A 6,380-nucleotide genomic window follows, 5' to 3' on the forward strand; every position below is an offset into this window, starting at 1 on the left:
CGTCCGGAGGGCAGGTCCTTGTCTCACAAATGACGACGGAAACCCACGACTTCTTCCATTTCCCTCTGCGGAAGCTCTCTGTCCCCAGGCTGCTCTCGGGATCGCTGCCCGGAGCCTATTGGGAGCCAGGCAGGGCCGTGGGAATTCCCGACCTTCCACCAGCGGCGGAACTGCTCCCTCTGGGTTGGGGGCTTCCCAGGCCCCCCAGGTGTTGACTTTCAAACCACCGCTTCCAGCCTTTTCCAGCGAACGCCCCCCTCTCGTTGCAGTGACTGCAAGTTCACCCCGTGTCTCGTGCAGCGCGTGCGGGCTCGGCCCCCAGTTCGGTCTTCCAGGACTGCAGCCCAGGGGCGGAGTCTCAGAGCAGAGCAGCCAGCCCCGCGCATCACCCCGCAGCCGGGCGAGAACTGCGGGGTCAGCGAGCCCCCCTCCACGGCCCACCGCCGCCAGGGGCAGCCGTGCAGAGCCCCCACTGGACATGATCAGCAGTTCAGCTCTCGGCGACAGGGCCACGGACCCTGGGACCTGGGAACCTCTCCCTTCTCAGGTGAGAACTTGTCCTCAGGCCCCTGGCCCAGGGCACAGCGGCCTCCCATCTCCTCCCTCCTGCCAACGTTTGTGTCATTGGTGGTTCCTTAGTGGAAACAGGAGAAACTAACTTGAGATGGTGTGGAGGGAGGGCGGAGGAGGGGGGAGAGGGGCCAGTGTTGGCATGTGATCTAGAAGGAAGCTGAGCTAGAATGAGAAAATCTGGGTTTTTAAGGGCAAGCCCATGAGATGATTAAGCTCCAAACACCTTCAGCCCCAGAAAGAGATTCTGGAAGACTGGGGCATAGCCAACCTGTGATGGCAACAGAGGGGAAAGGGTGGGAAGGAGGGGGGCTGGGGACCACCCGGAGGGGGCCAGGTTGGCTCCCCCAAAGGATGGGATGCTGAACAGATAAAAAAATGGAATCACCTGTATACCCAAAACTTAAGTGTCTTAAATCAGCCACCATTTATATCACGTGGGCTGCTGGGAGCCACTGGGTAGTGCTTTTACTGCACCTGTGTCTATGTGTCCGCTGCTGCCCCGAGGCTCGCCCGAGTGGAATGGTCCACCGTGGATGCCTGTGGTCAGTGGGCACGCCGCTGGGGCCCCGTCTTCCTTCACGGGACCTCTCTGGGCAGCCTGGCATCTCATGGCGTGGAGCTGGCCCGACGAGGGAATATTCCAGGAGTGCAAGAGGAAGCCGCATCCATGGCAACACCCAGCTGGGAAGTTTCGCAGGTCACCTCTGCCTGTTGGCCATCACTAACCACGGGGCTGGCCCACGCTCACAAGAGGAAGCGGCGTCCCCCTCCTGACGGGAGGAGCTGGAGACCCTGCAGCTTCGGGGACCCGCCCCCCTCCTCTGTCCCATCTCCAACCTCTCCCCTCCCGTCCCCCTCCCCACGCCCCGACCCTGAACAAGGGCAGAGCGGTGAGGGGCTCAGGCCTGCCCAGGACCCTCACAGGGAAGAAGGGCCCAAAGCTACCAGGTCCTGGGAATGGTGGGGGTGCTGAGGGGAAGGGGGTGGACAGTCACTGCAAGCCCCCAACACACACTGGGGTCGGGGAGGCTTCCAACCAAGGAGAGGGAGCCTCCCCTGGAGCTGGTTCCGGTGCCCGGCAGCCTCATTGTGCCACGAGGCACTGGAGCGTGCCCTGAAGGGCTCAGTGACTCAGTAAGGAAGCATGTGTGGAACCGGAACAGAAGCCACTGGCCTGGACAAATTGGGTGGCCTAGCAACCTCGGGGGTGTGGGGCGGACCTCGGGCTCCCCTGTTGCCACAGACCCGCTGCGCTGCAGCAAATGCCAGCACAGAGCCATCCAAGGAGGACGCCGTCTCCGGCTGCAACTCCTGCAGCACCAAGAGGTCGAGTCCCCCTGGGGGTAGGCCTGGCCTGTGGGCCCTGCCCTCAGGTAACTGACGGCCCAGGGACCTGCCAGGCAAAGCTGGGGCCGGGCCCCTGCAAACCTTTCCTCACTTGGTTACACTTCACCAGGCCCAAAGGCGTTGCATCTGCCCTTTGGCTGCCCTGAGCCCTGCACCCCCAGCCCAGGGGGCCAATGTTCCTCTCTGACCCCTCCTCCCTGCCCTGTGACTGCCAAACACCCAGCTCTCCACTGGGGAGTGAGGGACTCTGGCCTGGTCCCTCACCTCCCCATACATCATCAGGGCAAAGGACAGCTGGGCAAGACCAACATCTGCAAAACACCCAAGGCCACCCCTGAGCCCCCAATCCCCCCAGATCTGGCAACTGCTTCCCTCTCTACCTCCGCCCAACACCTGTTTCCTCCATCCCTCACCCCTCCCTCCTCCAACCAGACTTCACTAGGCACCTTCCCCACAGAAACGCCTGGGCTCAGGTCCCGGTGGGACGTCAAGGTGGGCAAGGGTTGGGGATGGCCAAGCCTCAACAGTGACTGGGGGTCTTCATGGGGGATCTGCCAAGTTCAAGGGCTTCCAAAGCCCAAAAGATGGGGAGGGGGGAGTTTCCAGCCGGGGAGAAGTTTACAAGAATGAAAATGAATACTATTCAGTGCTAAAAAGAAACAGGCTATCAAGCCAGGAAAAGACATGGAGGGCCCTGCTGACCCTGAAGAGGGACTACCCCTCCAGGGTCAGCTCATTCCTAGAGATACGAACAACTCTGCCTGCAAACAAGAGCAAACAACTCTGCACCTTTCACAGCAAACCAGCCACCATGTCCCTCAGGGTTCTGGGCCACCATCCAGCTGCCTTAACCACCCCAGAGCAGGTACCAGACACCGCGGCACAGTCGTAGGCCTCAGAGCCGGCTGAGGTTATTCAAACGAGCCGGTTTGAAGCCTGTTTGCCCTGCCTCAGCCGTTTACTCCCCAGAAAGTACGAGAAAGGCTCTTGCGCATGTTTCCCCTCCTGACTGACCCTGGTGCTTCCCCCAGTGGCCTGTATGTCATGTCCCACCTCTTGGGAACTGTGAGTAGTCATCTCCTGATCTATTGGCCCTGCCATCCCTGAAGAATAATAAAACCTACATTCTAAAACAGTCTAGAAAAAGGGGAGGGAAACCTTCATTACTCAGACACCCAAAGCCTGTGACAACCAGAGGTCTGGGCAGCCTTCCTGCCCCAGGGGTGCTGCTATGAGGCAGCCTAGGTTGTGTTCTCAGCCCATCCATCCAAAGACACCCTCACGAGGCGAGTGCTGGGCAGGAGTTGGAAGGGGGACCGCAGTGTGTAGCACTGTGGGAGGTACACCCTCCAAAAAAAAAAAGCATCGTAGGTAGGGGCAGGATCAAGATCCAGATGATGGAACAAATTAGAAAATGTAGGCTTTGTGTATTGTACTGGTACAGGAAATCAGATCCATAGTGTTTACGGATCAGTTGGCTCAGCTGTGCTCCCCTGGCTTTCCTTCATGACTACAAAATGGCTGCAGCAGCCCCAAGCATCTCATTCCCTTCCCCTCACCCCCACCTGTGACAACATCCATATTCAAATCTCTGTCTCAGGCCACTTTTGGGAGCATGATAACTTTCCCAGAAGTTCCCCAACTAACTTCCTCTAGTATCACACACACCCATGCTTAAGCTCATCTCCAGGGGATGGGAATACCAAATTCAGGGTTAAACCAGCAGTTCTAACCCTTGACTGAATTTTAGAATCACCTGGGGGCTTTTCCTGCTGGTCCAGTGGTTAAGACTCTGTGCTTCTAATGCAGAGGTCGCGGGTTTGATCCCTGGTCAGGGAACTAAGGTCTCACATGCTGCATGGCATGGCCAAAAAAAAAAAAAAAAAAAAAGTCACCTTGGAAGCTTTTTAAAAAAGTATCACTACCCAGGTCCCACCACAGATGTTCTAAATTAATTAAGGCCCAGGCAGCAATTTCTTTTCCTTTTTTCTTTAACTTCTTATTGAAGTATAACATTCATACAGAACAGCACACATATAATAAGTGAACAGCTCCACGAGTTTTCATAAATTAAATGCACCTGAGTAACTAGTAGCCAGCTCAAGAAACAGATTTTTTCACTAGCCTCCTCTAAGGCCCCTGGCGTCGTGTTCAGTCACTATTCCCACCGAGGATAATCACGCTCTTTATTTTTAGCACCAGGGAATTCCTCTGCCGGGCATTCTTAGACCCACCCAGGTAACTTCCCCGAGTGCAGCTTGGGCTGAGAACCACGGGCCTGACACCTCCGCCCACCTTCCCAGCACATTGCTGCCCTAGCCCACCCCCAACTAATTCCTTGGCAAAGATGAAGGCCTTGGAAGGCGCCAAAGCTCACCATTACTTCTTAAATCAATAGATGCAAGTCCCGAGGCCACCTTTCCTAGGCCTGTCCCATGTGGCAGGGGTCTCCTGAGCCCGGCCTACTGTTGCTTCTCCCCACTGACCCTAGTTGTCCCTGAGATGACCCTTCCAGAAACTGCCGGGGCTGCCAGGGCTCAGTGACCTGCTACTGCTCGCCTGCCCCCCAAACCCTGGCCAACCCCCATCCCGAATTGGAGGGTTTGGAAAGCACCTGGCCGGCTGGGAGAGCCCAGCGCCCAGTTAGGCTTATGCTGGGGGAGCGCACCGTCAGGGGGCAGCTGCTTACCTGCCGGGGGGGCCCTCGGGGACGCCTCAGCCTTGACAGCCGTCGTCTGTCTGGCCCCCGCAGATGCCATCCAGGGAGCCACGGTGAGGGCTTGGGCGCCCAGCCGCAGGGAGCCCTCCCCAGCACGAACCCCGCGCTCAGGCCACTGGTGTCGGCAGGCACGGAGCAGCTGGCCTCAAACGAAGGGCTTTACTGAGGTCAAGGCAGGCGGAGCCCGCGCACCGCCTCGAGGGCCAGCGCGGGATCCACGCTGGAGCGCAAACAGGAAGCCGAGCCCGAGCTTTAGGCGGCTCACGTGGGAACAACCGCCTCGATCTAAAATAAGCCTTAATTCAGACCAGCCTTGCGCGCAGCCGGCGCGGATTACCGAGGCCCGGGCGCCCCGAGGGGGGAAGCCGCTCACGTGGCAGGCAAGGTAGCACGTGGTGCACGCGGCCGCACCAGGCCCTGCGGACCCCGCCCGCCGTGCCCGGCAGGGGCGGGTCCACATGCCACGTGACCACCTCTCTGCCACAGTTTATTGGCGGCTACGGCAAGGCTGGGCCAATCAGATTCTCTCCCCGGACTTCGGGGGTGGGCGTGGAGCTGGGTCCGAGAGAAGGCGGGGCTGGAGGCGCAGCTCTGCGCAGACTCGGCCAGGCCCCGGCAAGGCTGGAGGGAATCCTGCACTAAACGGGGCGCTGGGGGCCTGGAGCAGTGGAGGCATACATGTGAGAGAAGGGAAGGGCAGCCCCAGTGAGGGGCAGAGATGGGAGACCCTGTGCCCCTCTGGGGAGGGGGCCACCGTTTCATTCATTCATTCATTCATTCACTCATTTGGTTTTTTCAATGTCTTCCATGTCCGGTCCCTTTGTGGCCTGGCTGTTCCTTTTCCTACGAGATGATGCCCCATCGTTCCAGCCTCACGTTTTACTGGAGATGATGTGAATGGAGGTCGGTTCCTTGCAACCTCCTGACCCCTGCACCTGTCGCTCTCTCCCCACCCCAGCCTCCTGTGTTCGTAGTGACCCCACTGAGCAAACCCCTGCCTTACTTACTGTCCTTCACGTGGTCTTGCTAGGGAGACAGACCTCCTAGCATGAAGGGTCAAGGATGCTCCCAGACCACCGAGCAAGCCCCTCCCTGACCCATCAGATCCTAGCCAGCCTGGGAGGCAAGAGGACACCCCTCCCCGACCTTCTGTCACACCTGCACCCCTTTCATGAGGCAGTTTGTTGAACCCAACTGTTTGCTCAGGGGAGCGTTAAGTTAAATAAACAAGGAGGCCTATGTAAGCAAACCAGCACCTAAGCCTGTAAATGCCTCAATGCCAGGAGGTCAAAGCCTAAGGACAACCAATCACAAAGAGCCAACCAGAAAGTGAAGGCAATCCAAGTGTCCACTGAGGGATAAACAAAATGTGATCTATTCATTCAGTGGACTATTATTCATCCTTAAAGAGGAAGGAAATCCTGACAGATGCCACACAACACATCAACAGTATGAACATTGAGGACATCGTTCTAAGTGAAATCAGCCAGTCACCAGAAGACACACACTGATGAGGTATCATATGAGGTCCCTGGAGTCGCCAAATTCATAGAGACAGAAAGTAGAATGGTGGTTGCCAAGGGCTGGGGGAGGGGGAGGGGAGGTTATTGTTTAATGAGTCTAGAGTTTCAGTTTTGCAAGATGAAAAGAGTTCTGGGGATTGGTTGCATGACTGTGTGAATATACTTAACACCACTGAGCTATATACACTCTGAAATGTTTAAGATGTTTAATTTTAGGT

The sequence above is a fragment of the Balaenoptera acutorostrata genome, chromosome 20 (assembly GCF_949987535.1).
Source record: "Balaenoptera acutorostrata chromosome 20, mBalAcu1.1, whole genome shotgun sequence".
Taxonomy (NCBI): Eukaryota; Metazoa; Chordata; class Mammalia; order Artiodactyla; family Balaenopteridae; genus Balaenoptera; species Balaenoptera acutorostrata.